Below are 19,576 nucleotides of genomic sequence, written 5' to 3'. Positions count from 1 at the left end.
TTTCTGACACTTAACGTCATTTGTCATTTTGTGCTTTCACCCTCTGTGGAATATTAAATCACCTTAAACACACATATTCTGTCTTTTGTAATAATTTCTGATCTGACAGAAAAAAAATCATACAGCAGAAACAGACCAATATTTAAGCTGCTGTGGGCGCTCTGAAATTAATTCAGTGAAATATTGCAATATTTCACTGAATTAATTTCAGAGAGCACAGCAGCTTTGAAGTCTCTTGCATCAATCAGTGGCCAGCCGAGTGAAGCGACTTTCCTGAGGGTTAGAAGAAGTCACTGGCAGCTCATCTCCCTCGGTAGATGGCTAACCAAGGCGTGGTTAAAAATACAACCATCAGGCCTCCAGACAAACCTTGACTACTCTGATGGTTATCCAGATAGCCCTTATTATCATGGACTTGCGTGCCCAGTGGGAGCTGAGCACAGATAGTTTTCAGCTCACAAGACTTCATTTTTAGTTTTTGATCAAACGTGCACAAGCAAATCTGTTCCAAGGCAGGGAGCGGGGTCCCTCAGGTACCCGCACTCGGCTCCATGTTAAATGACAGTAGCCACAGCTGCATTCTGTCATGCCAGCACAATAAAACTTTTTATCCAGTACTGCAGGGTACTGTTGGCTTGAATGGAAAAGCCAGAAGCATCAATAAATTCTTACCTCATGTTTACCCGGCACCAATTATTTAATTTCCTCTGTGCCAATTCAGTTTGGTGTGAGGTCATTAGGCAGACGTGAGATGAGGAAGCTGTTAGTGCTTAGCTCTGAATGTGGCATCCCAGGGAGCATCTTGCATTCTTAACCCTCCCCATGCCATTTACAGGTAGATGATAATGAAAGGGGAAAAACACAACTGTCCATTTGCTCTTGACAGTAAAATGCCAGCTGCGACACAAACAAAACAAACTCATTAAATGTATTTCTTCATAATGTGTTTGGAGCGAAATAATGGAAGCACCCACATGTGAAAACAACAAATATGCATGATATTCAGTATAAAATAGAAAAGCACAGATAACTCAGTATTACCTCGGATTTATAATACTGGACAACAGATACAAGTCATAACTCATAAACTCATGTATGACTGTAACATAGACTTAGGCAGTTGTGAAAATATTTAAACAATTGTAATCTTCTTACTAGTTACTGTTAGTAAGTTAGTAACTGTAAGTAACTCTGAAAAGTAGGAGTCTGTATAAAAGTACAAACAATAAATCTCTCTTAACGTAAGTTCTTCCTATTCAAGGATAGTTTTTCAGCAAGGCCAATAAAGTTGTGGGTCACATGAAGACTTTTTTGGTGTGATGGTGTTCTGAGTGCCCTCACACGCTCTGACAAAATTTCCCCCTGCCCTTCGAACCACGCTTCTGCAATTCCCTCTGTGTGTGACTGCAAACCAGGCTAGACTCAGACAGCCATTAAATGACAAGGTTCTCCACACATTGTACAATTTAAAGGCTGCTCTTCAAAGGAAGTGGTTTCTTTGGAAGCTAGGAAGGTGGGGCGAGGAAATGCGAAAGGCAAACAAACACCACCAAACAGGCCAACTTTGCCCGTCTCCAGGCAACAGGGCTGTTCTGGCGACACACGCTGCAGGTAAATGGCTGCCACATGATTAGGTCAAGTGATGCCAGTGGGCAGAGCGGACTTCCACAGGAATCCGGACCTCTGCTACGGCTCATCAGACCATGATTTCATGTAGGACACGAAATAGCTCATCAAGCAAGAAAATGGTGGGCCGGAACAGGCCGGGGACCCTGGAGGTTAATGTCTGTGTTCTGTGGATGCAGGGGGGAACCTCGTTCTAATGCCTCCACCAGTGAAAGTATGCAGAACAGCTTCTGTTAGTGTCATTAGGGGGCCGCTTCACCAAGAAAAAAAAACACACACAGAAGAGCTTTTTCATCCTCACCACATACACAAAGATGTATCCATTCCAGGAAACGACAAACTCTGTCTCTCACCCATTCCTGTAACACACACTACACAGGGATGGTGTGACTGAAAGTTTATAGTAATCACTTTTCTCCACATAAATTGTTTTCTGTGCAGTTTGTTAGACAGTTATTAGGAATGAGAGCAAAAACCTCATGGCCTTCCGCAACTGACCAGACGACTGTCTGGCTTTTTTTCGTGTTTAGCTGAATTTTATAATATACCTTCACAGCCCAAGGAACCTGAAAGCCTTCCAGACATGTTCCACTGTTTTAAACAGCGGCCTCCGAAGAGCCTCTCGGCATATAAACAGTGATCTTATTTTAGTTGAAAACCCAAATCATTATGAAAACCCGCGTGGATCTGCAGAAAGTTCTCTTGTCTGTATGCAAAAACAGAAAAGTGTTGCTGTTCACTGCTGAAGGGTTTGCATATTTGCGGGTTGAGGGAAGAGGAGGACAGAAGGGCACTGGGCACTCCATCATGTTCCACCATATTCCACTGAGTGTTCCTGGATGAGATTTACTCAGCATTACACAGTGTGCCGTTTACATGGCAGGAAAAGGGGCTGGAATCCACTCTGCAAAAACCTCATTGAAAAAGTAACAATTTAAAGACGCCATTCGACCGTTAAGGGGTTTACAAGAGTGGGGAAGTAATAAATGTTGTGAAAATTAAGCCATTAAAAGTAGGTGAAATCATTCAGGAAAACATTTCACTCTTCTAAGGTTGTAAGTTCGACTATTTGTGTGTGGAGTTTATACATTCTCCCTGTGTTGGTGTGGGTTTCCTCCAGAACCTCCAGTTTCCTCCCACCGCCTTGCACACTAAGTGGACTTATGACTCCTAATTCACAATAGGTATGAGTGTGTGAGTGAATGGTGTTTATGTGTGTGTCTCATCAAGAACATATACCAAGGAACCCATTTTTTATTTATATGGATGGAATGTGTATAAACAGTGCTCAGTTTTCCTGTTTAACACATAGTCACTAGGCAGTAACTGGCCAACCTTGGGTCCTGCATTCATGGGGATGTCTTGTAAAACACTTACCTAAGCTTTGTACACCCCTTCATGGAAACAGTATTCCCATGTCATAGGCAATATAGGCAAATGCTAAGGGCGCCATCCATCCAGGGGCGCCACAAAAGAGTTTTTTTTTTTTTTTTTTTACCACACATAGCGTCTTTTGCACATTGAAACATGAACATGCATATGCACATTTTTAAATATACTCTCTTACAGTGTTTGGGGAAGAGGTTGAAGAAACCCTTTAAAACAACACAGATTACACAAATTCCACATGAATTTACCTGCATTGCAAAGCTTATTAAGTAGTAGTGGTAATAATAACGCTATGTAACTTTCCTATGAGGCCATCGCAGTGCAATCCTCTCCCTCCACTATGGCAAGCAGGACAAATAATCGGCAGGTTCATGACATCAAAAAGTGTTCAATCTTCTACTACGTCGTTTTGTCACACCACTTAGTGGTAAAACGCATTTCTGTGCAAGCGCCATTTGTGTGAAAACTGCGTTATGAACACGCCCTCTATACTGCTTTTTACGCCATCAAGTGTCTCCCAGGACGGCTTTAAAATCTGCGTTCTGGCTGTGACCCCGCATCTCTGTAATAAAAGGGTGTACTGTAAGGTTGTTTTAGGTACCACCTAAAATCTTGCCTAGGTCTCCAAATTTGTTTGGGGTGGACCTGCCCTATTTCAGCAGAATAATCCACCATGCTGCACTGCAGAAACGTCTCAGAAATGCTCAGAAACAAGTATGGTCCATGGAGACACCCCCTCACAACTTACAGGACTTAATGGGTCTGCTGCTGACGGTTTGGTACCAGATACCACAGCAGATACCTTCAGATGTTTAGTGGAGCCCATGCCTCCATGGGTCAGGGCTGTTTTTGTGGCAAAAAGGTCATTACTAGGCTAATTCTTTATTCAGACTCTACAGATATGCTTTACTTTACTTTACTTTACTTTACTTTACTTTACTTTACTTTACTTTACTTAGCAGACACTTTAATCCAAAGCGACTTACAAGCAATTGTCATTCGGATTCTATCGATTTTCTATGGATAAGGCCTAACTTGTCAGGAATAGAACATGCTAAGGAATTAAACAAGTGGGTTTTCAACCCACTTGTTTGGTAGTCTTGGTTAATCGAATGGAGCAGGGCAATTGTTCCACCAGCCAGGGACAGCAAAGGAGAATAGAGTCGATTGGAATCGGAGACCCCATGAAGTTTCAATTGTTATCAATTTTTTCTCAATTTGTGTGTGAAATTGCACGTAAACAACATTAAACTAATTTATCTGTAAAAAGATGAAAGTCTCTTGTATCTGTCTTCATTGCAAGAAAATACATTATCACAGAGAGACAAAGACTTCCTGGCAGCTTGTGGTTGAAGCAAGATGTTAGGCCCACAGCTGTGTGAACATTACAGAGACAGATGCTTATGCTTTCTCCTTCATTCCGTTTTGCTTTCGTCTATCCGTGTGGGCAACTCAGGCCCTTAGTCTGTCAGGCAGCTGTTCAGACTGGACCATGAGTGAGTTGTGGATGACCACATTTGTTGGTTAACAGTGTAGAAGTGCAAAAATATTTTTGATTTTAGGATAAGTCACCACGCACATACACGATAGCCCAAAAGGTACATATGATGCAGTGATTTGGTATCTTAATGGTCCTGGCTGGGCAAATACTCATGAAGCATTTAGATGTGTAGAACACAAGACAAGATTGGAACCATGTGGCCATGCGGCAAGATGGATGGCGGTGCTCCTTTATCCCAGAATAACTAACGCTTTCATTTCTGGCTTAAAGGTCAAGAAAGCCTCATTGAGACAGAAAAAATATTCCCCAGACAATTCAGTTGAACAGTTGTACCTTCTGCGTGACTTCTGAGTGTCTTCCTGCGCCATAACTTTAAATGCACAATGGAAAGAGTATCTGCTTTTCTGAGAATCCCTGATGAATCACCTACAGAATGGATGAACCTCATGCGTGGATAATCCCGTTTTTCTGTGTCGTCCTTCCAAGAGTCTTCCAAGAGAGACAGGAGCAGTTGGCGCCGTTTGAAGAACATCCTGGTTCTTCACGCATTTTCATGCTTTTGCCCTTTGTCCCTGTCATGTCTGGAAGTAGCCGTGAGTAAGCAGCAAAAGAAGGTATTCCCCACTGAATTCGCTCTGCGCATAAATGCCTTCCTGGCTGGAATCTAGTTTTTATGTCTAGTTCGGTTTAGAGGAGGGCAGTGAGGTAAGAGGTAAGAATCTTGGAGGATTTGGTTGTCGCTTCTGTCTCTGCTGTCTCTAATTAATTGACTGACATTTATAGCCTGGCTTGTGCTGTAATTTCCTGCGTAATTGCCAAAGTGCTACAACATACGTAACATGTGGGGCTTGTTCTCTATTGAAAGGTCAAGTACACCTCAGGAGTTAAATAAATGAAAAAAAGTTGAAACCTTCTTGCTAGTGATCAGTCTCTCCAAAAAGATGAATGAACTGCCCTTTTTGTTTGCATGTAATAATTTCTATTACCAAGAGTTTTATGAGCTAAATTTAAATTAGCACTCAACGTCCTCATTCTGGCCTGATCTGGTTGATACATCGTACGCTTAACGTAACACCAGTGTTGCCAGACAAGTGATTGTTTTCCAAAATGAACTTTTCTATTCAACAGACTTAAGTGAGATTTGATTTCAAGCCAATCTGGCAACGCTGTGTCTCCCAGCTACGAAAAATGAAAATTGTCCATAGTACCATATGCAGACCTCACAATTCTGTTTTTATCACCTTGTAACCACATCCACTACCAATTCAAACATGCAGCCAAATAATTAATCGTTTTTATTTCAGACTGGCGAACTAGTGAATTCTATGTTCCTGAACCCATCCCATGCATCACATGTTCAGGAAGGTCTCAAAAATATACCCCTAGTTGAATTGCAGACAGAGGCACCTCAGATTACTGAAGAAATTGAACTGCCAGACATTGAAATGGTCGTGGGAATTAAAGGGAAAACCAGGAAAGCAAATCTATTATGGGCATGGCTCTAGTTTTAGAACAAAAACAACGTCCCATAACATGCCAGATAATCATCGATGAAAAGCTTTCCAACTATTTTCCTTTTTGGTTCACTGGCTGAGCAGCACGTAGTGAAACAGGAAAAAATTAGAATACAGTACATTTTGTGTGGGTTTTGGCCAACAGTTTGAAACAACTTGTTGAAACTGGCAAAGGTTGATTTGCAAGGTAATCCTCCTCCATCACACTATTACCTACCAATGTACTACCAGTAAAACGTTTGGGCTACTTCATTTTTTACATTATAGAACAAAACTGAACAATATGAAATTACACACGCTAGGTTATGTAAAAGAACAAAAAATGGCAAAACGTTCTTCAAACCAGGAAGGTTTTGCTGTGATGGCAGCATTCACCCTGATGGTTGCCGGTTCGAATCCCAAGGTGCCACTGAGCAAAGCACCGTCCCCATACACTGCTCACTGGGCTGCCCACGGGTGATGAGGACACATTTCATTGTGTCACTGTGTGCTGTGCTGCAGTGTTTCACAATCACTTCATGTTCACTTTCATTTCACACTCTCCACCACCTTTGGCAACAGTCCTGAAGGTTTATGCTGAACACTTTCTTATCGTTCACTCATGGTAATGAGCATCTCATGAAGCGTTTTTTGATAATGACAATAGTGAACAAAGCAGCCTGGAACATAATACAGTTCCCCAATTTATGGAGAAACTTTGTGTAATCTGTGCTGTTTTAAGGGGTTTCTTCAACCTCTTCTCCAAACACTGTAAGAGAGTATATTTAAAAATGTGTACATGCATGTTCATGGTCAAGTTCTTAAGTGGGTTATGATCTCAGGTGCGTTTTTTTGTGTGTGTGTGTGTGTATATTTAACACACTCAGACACACACACACAAAAAAAAACGCACCTGAGATCATAACCCAATTCATGTGTATTGTACATTACACATGAATTTACAAAAGATTTTTTTAACCACACATAGTGTCTTTTGTTAGTAAAATATATGTATCACACTCTGGGGGGGTCTGTGCGAAACAGTATTTCAATACACTGTATACTGTTTATACTGTTGTACTGACAATAAATCTCTCTTGAAATCTTGAATTTGAATCTTGAATTGAAGAGAGATTGGATCACATACACATGTTTGCGAAATAACCTGGCCAACTTTTTTGATGGAATGTCCAGCTTTTCACTGTATTTGGCGGAAAGCTAATACGCCAAAAGGATGCTGCAATCAAACATTTTTGTTCCACTAGGGAACCCCTGTAAATATGTTTCTAATAAACATATTCACCCAAGAACAGACATCATGGCGTTAGGGTGGGAAGTTGCATGAATTGTCCTCAAATACCTTATGGAGTCAGATTCAGATGCATGCAATGCTTTTATAATTTCTGTTTCTGTGTCCAGTTGGCCCTCACATCTGTTTTTTTTTCAGAAAAGGAACTTGTCGATGGCTTGCTAGTAATAAAATCTCGAAGAATACATGCATTGGACATGACTCATGTTGCCAGTATCTTGCAACTGTAGCACTCCCTGTCTCAGTGGGCTAATCTGCTGCAGGTTTGTTAAGTGGCACTGCATGGCTTCTCTCAGGGTTTCATGAGGAAAACTTTGCCGATTTGAAAGTCAGGGGGCTGACGCAAGTCAGGACGCCGTCCCATGTGTCCCCATAAGCCAGATCCCACGCGCCAGTGTGGAGCGGGAAGTGGATAATCTTTAGCTAAAAACAGGAGCGGCAGTAAAAAGAGAACACCGGATACCAGAGGGGGAACTCTGGGTGACCTGGCTGCTGAGATTTAAGGTGTCGTGATTACTGTTTTTCAGCGTGTGTTTTTTCTCCAAACACATTACATCACTGTCTAGAACCTCCTGACCAGACATGCTCCCACTGCCTTCCTATGCAGCGCGTACCATCTTATCAAATGCATCACTGTGGAGAACCTCTCCAACAAAAAAACAGACCACCAGGACAGTCATGCAGTTTCTGCTTAAAAAGAAGAAGGGACTGGTGTGGCTTTCCAGAGGAACATCTGGGCCTCGTTTTTAATTAACATCTGGACTTCTGAGTTGAGATCATCTTGGAGTGTGTGCCTGATAAAAAAGAAGGCCAAATCCACCAAAGCCAATGGTGACGCTGTTGATGCTTTTCAAGCACTGCAAACATCCAACACCTCTCATTTAATCATTATCAATATTTCATCAGCATTTTCCCCTGAGTTGTAACATCTGCTGTCCCGCTGGCTGATTCACTCCTGCTCCGTCCTTCCAGCTTTGTCTACAGGCCTGTACAGCACGTCCCACAAGGAACTGACTGGACCGATCAGCCGATCGCACGTCGTAATGTACTCCAAATATGAGGTGTGGAGCTGATGTGTAGTAATATGTGATTTCTGACATTCCAACTGTGTTCAAACAGGTAAGTCTGGTAGCTCATATCATGAAGCCATATTATTATAACACAATAACTTAATTATGGATAATAGCACATTAAGCACATTGCAAGGACACCTTGGTGTCTGGTTCAAGAAAATAAGGACTCTCCCGTGATCCAGCAGAATTTTGGCAGGAAGTGGTGCCCTTCGGACTACTCCCCTCCCCTGCATCTCTTTCTGTCCACCCAAGGGAGACATGAACGGACTGGGAAAGCCATCAGTGCCGGAGCGTAGACTCACTCAATCACTGCAACAAGCAGAACAAACATGCTCAGGATGAAGAGAAACCACGTGAAGCTCCAGCCAGCTCACCAGCAGCTACAGGACACAGTTTATGGGCAGACTGAAGAGCAGTCAGAATATAATATAAAGTGAAGAACTAAATCCTTTTACTAAAAACAATCAAATATGAAAATACAGGATTTTCCAGAATTGTCATCTGATGTGAAAAAAAACATTCATTGCATGCAGAGAAGCAAAATGCCATAGAATTTTCTGCAAATGGACCAATCAAGTAATCTGTGCACTTTTATGATGATTGATTATGTAAACAATCATTAACAATCTTAACTGTAACCATAACATTTAAAAGGCTGATGAAACTGATTGGAGGTACAATTAATCTAAACACAAAGATCTACTGAGAAATAGTTGCACATCAGCTTAGTAAAACGGGTTTTGAAGTTCTCAGGACTATGAGATATGGTAAAACACTGCAAATAATAAAAATGATTCAAAATCTGGCCTAGACATTGCAAAAATGTTGTTGCCATGTCCTGGAAGCTGACATGTTTTGTTCGAACAGTTGCTAATGTCTCACAAACCAGACATTGCTCACAGTTTTTGCTAAGTTGGCTAAATTTATACACAGTGGAACACAAAAAAACCCATATAGAATGTTTAGCAATGTGCTTACTCAAGGTCCTTTCATTAAGGGTCCACTACCACCTCTTCTTTTAACAAGAGCCTGTAAATGTTCTGCTCTGAAACAACATCCTATCTGATCAACAGAATGGGGTCTTCTCTGTCATTTCTATGTCTCATGATGCACCGAATGTTTTTCACTTAGAAAAAGGTCTCGAGTCCATGCATGCAGGCCCATGAAACCATTTTGTCGTATTAGATGCAGTATGCAAGACAGGATTTACACCTTTCAGTAATGATGGTTCCTTTCCAGATGTGCAAGTCTAATGCATCTCCATACCATATCAGATGATAACAAGCCCTGTCCTCTGCCTCCTTTATTCTGGAGCACACGGTATACATGGTTTACAAAAAGATTTAGAAACTCTTTGGCTCCCATATGGTTTCTGGATGCCATGGTGACCTGTGTACACTGACAATCGTTTCTGAAAGCCTCCCAGGGTCCATGCAGCAGTTTCCGTGACACAATTTTGATTTTTGAACTTCACCAGTTTTAGGATGAGATGATTGCAATTTTTTTTACATTTTTGCATTTGTTCCACAATTTGTAGACACCGTTTCTGCAGATTGGTGAACCTCTGTCCATCTTCACTTTTTATACCCAGTTACCTTAATGACTTGTTGCTAATTCATCTACTCTATTGCAAAAAAATCCTCCCCGTTCTTTTCTACCCTTTTGTAACTTTTTGAAACTGGGTTTGTAGCTGGACAAACAAAATTAAAGTTGAATGTTCGCCGTCAACCAAAAGCAGCATTTCTGATCATAATTTTGAATGAACAACTTTATGTTGGCAAATTCCTTTTTGACAAAGGAAATATAAATTTGCCAAGACTTGCATTGGTTCTTGTACGAGTACAAAACCGGTCTTAAGTGCCACCTGCTGGACGAGGTCAGTCTGTTTGGGTCCAATATCAGGATTTGTGTTAAAAGGTAAGATGTTGAGCATGTTGAGCTTGACTGTTGGGCTTTATAGCAACGAGAGTGCAAACAATATATTCATAAATCACGGGCTAACAAAGTTTGACCTGTATCATGCGCCAGGCTACGGCTGGGATAATGTATTACAGAACAACAGGCTAACATCCTTATCTCAAAAGCTGCAAATGACTTGCTAAGCTTATTTATTTTATTATACCATTTCCCCAAAATTCAGAGGCTCCAAACTACTCAAGGCAAACTGCAAACCTGCACATAAATAAATAAGCAGAAATGTATTTATTTGTCTACCGATATATATAAATTTTTTCTGCAATTCAGGATTACGGAGAGTCATTACAAACTGACGGTGTGCTAGCAGTAGTGATGGCTGGTAACTTTTTGTCTTTGTGATTTATATCTGATTGGTGTCTCAGCATCATGATGTGGGGAGTAGATGTGTCGATTCATGCATGTAACACCGGGTGGCACTGTGATGCAGCGCGGTCATTGCCACAGGCGATAGCACCGGAATGCTTTAAGTGACAAATGAGAGCCTCAGCAGGCTCCATCAGTCAAACAGAGAGCTAGTTTCACCCACGGCACAGTGCAGATGTGGCCCTTTCTGTTGGAATAAAGGAGGGAGATTCAGATGAACACGAAACCTCAACTGTTCAGGGCGCAGCAGCCTCCCCCCTTCGTACAAAAAGAACAATCCATCAGTATGATGAACTCACCTTCATGTCTAACAGGGTTGTAAAGGTTGAGGCAGGTGTGGATTTAAAGGTCATGGGGTGACTTTTCTCTTCCGGAGCTTTATTTATTCCTCCAAACACATGCACATTCGCACTCCGGCATCAGAACAGCTCCCCTGGTTCGTGCCAGTCAGATAATCCATGAAAAGGCAGTGAAAGTAGCAGAAAGACACTCAGACACACGATGTGCCTTTTTTGTGGTCATTTGTTGTGTTTTTTTTTTCTTTTTCTGTTCCATGCAGTGGAGAGATGGAGAACCAGAGTGATGAGTTCAATTTGCCGGTCGCAGTCCAGGCTTGCCATGCCACTGAGCACAAGCCATAAGCAGCGGTACAGAAGAAGACAATCACTGTATAATGGGCAATTCACTTCCCATTTGGGGCTTTAAACGGCTCATTCCCACTTTGGCTAATTAGCCAATTATAGCTTATTCTGCATATTCATCTCTCCCTCTCTGCTCTTCTCAGATGCAAGTGTTGCAATATCTGCAGAGCAAAGCCATTGTGAGATTGGAGAGGATGTGAAGGCTCAGGCCTCTTTTTAATGTTGAAAATATGCGGTAAAAACCTTTTCCGGCCTATTTGTTGTGTTCCCAAACTGTAGTGTAGAGTATACATGTAATACGACTACGAACAAGTAAAGCTTAATGGCTCAGCCCAAACAAGAGACCCACAAAACAGCTTCTCAGCAGAATTTCAGCTGTACAGTAATGATGGACGCATTAAATCAGCCGTCTCAAGCATCACGTTCTGCTGATGCAGAGTAAACTGTGAATGGAGTTTTTTGGGAGCAGCTGCTGACAGAAAAAAATTCACTTGCCCTGTGGGGCTCGGGACCACTGATAAAGCGGCAGGAAGCTGAAAATACAGAGAGCCGTGCAGGTCAATTAACACGGGTCAATAAAGCGGCAACTGCTGAAGGGAGCGTCAGACTTTATGAGCTCTGCGTGAAGACTTGAAAGTGTGGTTCAGATTCAGCAGAGTAAAAGACATGTGTGTGTCTATAAAAATGTGAATGAATACATTAATCACCATGACACAGACACGTCCATTCAGAGACAATCTCTACAGTGAAGAACCTTAGGGCCTTTGTGCAGAATTAAATAAGTATAAAACACCCTTTTTACAAAAGATTGACCAGATCATCTCCCCACCAGTCACTGTCTAAGCCTCTTCTCCACTCTTGTCTCAGTCATAGTTATAAATATGCATTATAGCGAAGTTTAGTCTTAAGAAAATATTTAGTAAAATGTGTGTTTCATTAGTTGAATCTTTTTATTATCGGTTGATATTGCTAGAATGAACTATTGGGCTGGGAAATAAAGCTTCTCCCAAATGAACAAAGCATTATTAGATTTTCGGTTGCCATTAGCATCACTCACCATTTCCCAGCCTGCACTGGGTGATCAGTTGTCGATTTTTAAAAATCAGTTTCACAACACTCAATTATGTCACATTTTGCGCATGTAAATATCCCTCTGGACACATGGATCTCATAATGTCAAGTGGATTTCCTTCACCTCTTTCTGTTAGTGAAATTTCTATGCTCAGGATTCCACCAGAGGTGATTTTGACAGCTTAACTGCTTTTGGATTTGTTCTTTACAGACTGACTGTAGTGTGTGTATCTCCACTGTGCTTCAGGCGTCGCTTTGTTGAATTGTTGTTTGATCATTATTGTAATGATCCCTTTATTGATCCTGGTCTTTATATATTTATACTTATTTGACCTTAATAACAAATTCATTTCAATACCACCTTTTTGGCCTGAAAATACATAGTGACAGGATGTGGTTCTTCCCGGTGTTTGGTGGGGAAACAGGAGCAGGAGACGTCTGTGACTGTGACATCAGGTCTCTTACTGCATTGATCCCCATCTGCCTGCAGTTGGAGTCGGTTATCCAAGTGATTACGTTCAAAATCCGGCATTTTGTCCTCCAGGGGTTTCACATGGCCGTGGCATAAAGAGGTGATTGAGCGTAAGCGGCCGATGTGAGATGGGTGCCGCCGGCAGAGGCAGCGCATGGAACCCCTCTGTCACACGTTTCTCCCGTCCTCTCCTCATCTCAATCTGTTGCACCTAAATCTCTCTTGCTACCATCTGCTGAAACAGTGCATTAAAAAGCGAAGCACTGGAATATGGAGCTCATTTGCTGATAAAGGCATTACGATCCCATTTGGTAAATGATTATACGACTAGATGCTAATAGCCTAGCTCACATCATAATCATAATTACCGCACCGTCATGGCAGACAGGGAAAGAGATTGTGAGATCAGAACGGCACACATCTCCCCTCCATGTGAATGACAGCAAATGACCCTCCATACGACCATAATTAGGCACACAAGCGTCTTGTTCCTCACATAACCACTTCCGTTCTCATTGCTCGAACGCTAATTTAACAATTATCCTAAACTAATTAGTCTTCTATGAAAGCGAGGTAATTAATCACTCGTAATTTAATTAAACACCCTGGTGATTTCGTTTTTTGAAGAGAACCTTAACAACGTTGCACAGAAGATGCTTTGACAATAGGTGGAAGTGCAAATGGGCATGTCAATAAAACATGTCAATATCTGTAACTGCTGTAGGGGGAGAATAAAAGATGAATGAAAGGAGAGTTGAAGCCTCTGAATTCTTTACTCCATCATCCTCTGGTTCTGCTGCCGAAGGTGCGGCTTCAAGGTCAAAGGTAACAGATAAAAGTGTCTTTCTTTCGCCAATCCTCAACACTGCCGAGGGCCAAATGGCACTCTCTCTCTCTCTCTCTTTATTCCGACCCAGGGGCTAAGAGACCCTCAGTCCCTGTGGGCCGCCCGTCTCTCTGGTTCTGTTACCTGCAGCTGATGACGGGTGGGGGGCAAAGGTCTACCCACGTGCAATCTCCCATCCATCTTTCTCCATTTTCCCACTCATCATTCACCCATCCATCTTTACTTTCTCTCGGCGAGCCATTCATCTCTGCCGCATTCCCACCGCCTCATCACTTTAGCCGTTTTTTCCCTCCTTCCACAGCTTTTTCCTCGTTCCTCTGAAGCCAATAGATGGATGTTTATCTAAAAGCCAGCTCGGATTGGCGCTCGCTGTCTCGCTGTGAGTAGATGAGCAGATTATCTTTAATCATTGACATGGACTTCATGCCTGTGAACTGCAGTGATTAATTAATGAGTCTCGGAGTTGATCTAACCTGCCATTAGAGTCGCTGCAGTGGCATCCTGATTAATCCATGCAACTTTCCATCTTTTATTATTTTTGTAACTGATTTGCCCATTTTTCTGCAAGTCAGCAGGTCCACGCGCCAAAACTAGGTCAGTCGATACTCTGCCTTCGAAGCTGTGGGGCCAATTGATTCTGCAACAAGGTTATATTCGCCTCGGCGATTATTGATAAGATGGCACTGATCAATTAATCATGATGGATTTCCAATGGTGACATAAGCCGTCGCTCTACTCTTCCTCCTCCTGATGTCATGGAGACTAATGGCGTGACCTTCTACAAGGTTCGACCAAGTCCAATACCATCAGCCTCTCTGTGATGAAAATGCCTCAGCAACGTCCAGATCAACAGATGATTTGATTACAGCAGACTCGTGCGTTCATAACAAGGACAATGTAGTTCATTTGAGCCAAAGACGTTTCACGGGCTGCCGGTAAGTCAAACAAAGGTGATGTGACGTCCAATCCATCCATCCATCCATCCATATATCCATGCATGGATCCCTTTTCTAAATCCTGACCCTGCAGAAGTCACCAGTCCATTACAGGGTGACGACACAACAGCTTTCTGGCTTGGTTCTCAAATGTAGTAGAGATAATATACTCACTTGATGTTTGACTGTATTGTTGCCAGTGGATTATGTGCAATAAAAATTTTTTCATATGAGGAGTAAAAAATAAATACTTTATATTGCTCATGCTTGAGTATTTTAAAGTATAACTGATGGAACTTATACTATTGGGGGACGTTTGAGAACCGCTGATCTGTGGTATCTGTGACTTGTCCAAATGGCGTCTGGTATCGGAAAGTTAAGTTATTACTGCATGTTGAGGACTGAGAAAATGGGCAGTGGGTGCAAGTGCACATGCAAATGAGCCGCTCTGTCGCGCCACCACTCAGATGGTCAGAAGGCCAGAAGGTGAATTGATCCGTGTGACGTCTTATCCCCGGCTGAGGGTGTTTGATAAAAGACAGCAGAGGGACAGTCTGACAGTGAGCATCAGCACAGTGGGGGAGTGAAGGACATTGATTTCTCCTCCAGGAAAAGACTGCGTTGCGTGATAGGACATCGGTAGGGGGTGGGGATGCAACCCGTTGCTAAGCTTCTTCTTGTCCTTCGTTTGACCTTGGCAGGAAAATAATAACGTAATTGTCATGCCTCCCCTTTGCTCTGTGGCTGCCCACCTTCGTCTCACACAGACGGTTGGTGTTTGTAATTAGCGGCTCGTAGTTGTGACGGATTGTCCAGGGATTGCCTCATTACACTCCACCATGCCATCTTGCCGCATTCGAGCGGCTGGCTGTGGAAGGCCAGCGCAGGAGAAGAGGAGAACTGGACAAAGGGACAGGAGCGAGGTTTATCAGCCCCCAGCACCCATCCACTGCCGCACAACAAACCTCGACTCCATCGTCCAATGAGACGAGCGAGAAACCTCATCCATCATCCGAACTGGATCGTCCAGCTGCACCTCCCTCGCTCTTTCTGTCTGGCCCAATTCCAGTTGAGAGAAATCAAGTGCGGCTGCACTTCCCCTGGCCAGATGTGCTCATCCCTTTTTTAGAACGGTGCCATGGCACGAGAAATCTGGCTCTTTAATGATCTTCAATCACAGGACTTCAATCACACATTCAATTTTACATTTACTGTACACACTGTACATAATTTAAACAATCTAGTAGGTTTTCTGTATAATGAAATTGTCTTTATTGTCTGAAACATCCTTACCTGATCCTACTACCCAGGAATTCAAAATTGTGAGTAGCTCAAAAAGGTATTTTACAGTGTAGGACTGCACAACAGACTCATTTTCATAAACCTATATTGAACCTATATTGGCCCATAGCAAAAGAGGAGAGTGTGAGTGTGAGTTGTTCATCTTCACTATTACCGTGGCGTGCCTGGCAGCTGTTATCTTCTGCCAAAACCACATGTTGCACCAGCGTTATTGGAATACAAATGGGAGAATGATAAAGGAACGGCAAACCGCAGCAGACTTCCCTGTTTTCCATTCCTTTAGCACTCTATATCATGTGTTGCAAATGTGCATTCTGTGTTGTTTTCCCTTCAGAGGTTTTCATTAAGATAATACTTGTCTGATTGAGGTTTTGCATAATGTATTAAGCAATGCAAGTTTATTGAATTTGAATGAAAGAAATCTATTAGTAATTTTTGCAACGACATGACAAAGACAATTAGATGCCACTGGGCACCAGCCATCTCAACACACTACACACCAACAGACTCCACCACAAATGTCTTGGGGTATCTCTGGTTCACTGTTGCAAAAGGTTCTGGGTCTGAAATGTTCCCACAAAAAACGTTTGGCTTTGAGAAGTTAACTGTAGTCCAGCAGGAAATAGAGGGGAGGTTAAAGGTCACAGGTTGGTCCTGACACTCACAAAAACCCCAGGCTCTTACTGGCAGCATTAATAAAAAAATCCACTTCTGTTACAGAGCTCCCCTGCCTTGGAACAGCCTTCCTGCTAATGTACGAAACTCAGAGACGGTGTCAAAGTTTAAATCCAGGCTAAAGACACATCTTTTCCATCAAGCATTTCCTGTTTCATGTTCCTGTCATTAGAGCTGCTGATGAGAAGACTCAGCATGAAACGTACCTTTCACTCGAGATCAGTTTCTACTCACCTCCTGACCTGTAGCTGCCGGATGCACGTCTCGCTTGACATCATGCCCCGCCCTTTTCTCCAGTTGTCGTCGGTGTATCTCCCTCAGCCCCTGCGTAGTGTTTGTACAGTATCGCTGTACACAGCCAGCACCACCGAAACGACTACAGATTTAGTGATCTTCAAATAGACCAGTGGCATTATAATGAACATGACACTGGACTAAGCAACTACTCTGTACTGTCCATCACCTCCAGACATGGACAGATGCTCTATACTGCACTTTGGACTTTTCCACCACTACAACTGTTGGACAATTTTTTCTTGGACAAATCATCACCAACCCTGCAATGACACTGCAGGCTCACTCCACCCTGGAAGGGCGTCTCTGTATCACTCCTTCCCAAAGTGTTGAGGGGGTCAAGTGCAGGGTCTGTCGAAGCCCACTGAGACATACGGTATGTGATTTTGGGCTACATATGAAATAAATGTTGTCCAGTCTGCTTTGACAGGTTTTTCTCTGACCTTTATGTTCTTTACACATTCAAACCTTGGCTGGAGAACAAATGGTGGAGATGAAAACATTTTTAGATTTTTTAATTAGGGATTGGTGAGTCCCTCACCCACACACACACACACAGAAAAACTCTGGATCTGCTCTGCAGGTGGCTCTGAATAAACACCACCCATTTGTGCACTGCTGCACTGACACAAACACACACAAACACACACCACCCACTGTGCATTCTCTGCTGTTGCTCTGAAGACACACAACAAAATCACACACACACACACACACACACACACACACACACACACACACACACACACACCCCACCCACTGTGCAGCAGCTACTGCTGCACGGACACACACATAACTACATCTAACATTAATGAATACTGTACACACACACACATTCACAGAGAGCTTAGAATATACTGTACAAAAAAACCACACCCCACCATGTCAATTTCTTGCTCATGTGACAGAGGGGAGCAGAGAAGAGAAAGATGAATAAAATAAAATGGACTCTTTCAAAGAGTCTGAATAATGAACAGACGAATATGACAAGCATGGCAATAATAATCCCTTCCTCTCACATTACTTACAATCACAGCGGAGACCCAACCCCTTTATTCAATTATCATACCAATCTACTGCCATTTACCATGGCCCAGTATGAATTATGCATCATGCATAACTTAACGGTTGCCAACAGAGATTTTTCAAGAAAACACACACGCACACACACACACACACACACACACACACACACACATGCACGCACACACACACACACACGCACACACACACACACACACACACACACACACACACACACACACACACACACACACACACACACACACATCTGCCTCAAATGCCAGCATAATGCATTCTTAGTATTTCAGATCCCTTAGCTATAGTGGTTCTCAGTAGTGTCTGTTGTGTAAGTAAGCAAGGCTGCGATACTCTCTCATAATTGAGTTAATCAGTAGTCATGCATTATTTACCACTGATGGATAATCCCTTCATTCTTCCATCCTGCCTCTAATATGCAGCGTTGTACCCTACCAGTCAAAAATTTGGATGCACCTACTCACTTCAAATCTGAAGACACAGGACTACAAAATATGACACATGGGCTCTTGTCTTCACCACCCTAAGTTGGACAACGGACACAGTTTCCACCAGTCCTGAAGATTTAACACTTTCTCATCATTCACTCATGTTAATGAGCATGTCATCAAGTGGCTTTTGAAGATGAAAATAGTGAACAAAGCAGCCATGAAGGTAAAGAGATGCGACTTTGAAAAAACAGATTAATCAAACATACTTCACTTTCTCTTCATACAACAAATACTAAATATGTGTCTTGTGTTGGATTCTTCAAAATGGCTCCATCTTAGTCTCCATAACCACAAAAGAACAGGTGTGTCCAAGACAGTACATCTTACTTAGTTATAAATCTAATTGTGCCACCATAATCCATGGTGGTGTCAAGGTTTCTTTTTACATGAATCCAATAGGTCTTTATAACAGTATAAACATTTATACTGACTTAGCAGATATTTAGCTCACACTCCAAATGATTGCTGTTCTATAGAATAATTTATCCTCCAGTTCTCTTTTCTAAGTCACGTCTTCTATGGAACTGATTCTATATTGCTCCTGGTTTATAAATCATTGAATAGTTTTCTTCAGATATACAGATTAACTGGATTAACTGTTTCAGGTCAGCAGCTTGTGCCCAGTATACGGATCCTGTTTTGAGCACTTTGCCTTGCATATCAAAACGTGCCAACAAATAAATCTAACTCATTTTTTAGCAACTTTTCTGCAATATAATGTTTATGAAAAGATGCAATTTGAGGAATGAAAAGGAAAAGTGAATATATGTTGTTATTTCATATTCAAAATGTTCCATTATTCCACATGTTTATAGAACAAAAAGCATCATACGTTACTTAACCAGCAATGTCTGGACAGCCATTTTGAAGGCTAAATTGTTTTTTATGCCTCTTCCTTTACAAAATGTGCACAGAAATGTAAATAAAAATGTAATTTACGTCATATCAAATTTATGCTGTAGCATATGCAAATGTAAAAATACAGTGTCTGTTAAGCACAAAGTGCAGCTGAATGTTTCTACATATGTCCCAATTCCTCTGTGTTTCGTCTGATTTGG

The sequence above is a fragment of the Denticeps clupeoides genome, chromosome 16 (assembly GCF_900700375.1).
Source record: "Denticeps clupeoides chromosome 16, fDenClu1.1, whole genome shotgun sequence".
NCBI classification, from domain to species: domain Eukaryota; kingdom Metazoa; phylum Chordata; class Actinopteri; order Clupeiformes; family Denticipitidae; genus Denticeps; species Denticeps clupeoides.
This window is presented reverse-complemented; position numbering follows the sequence as displayed.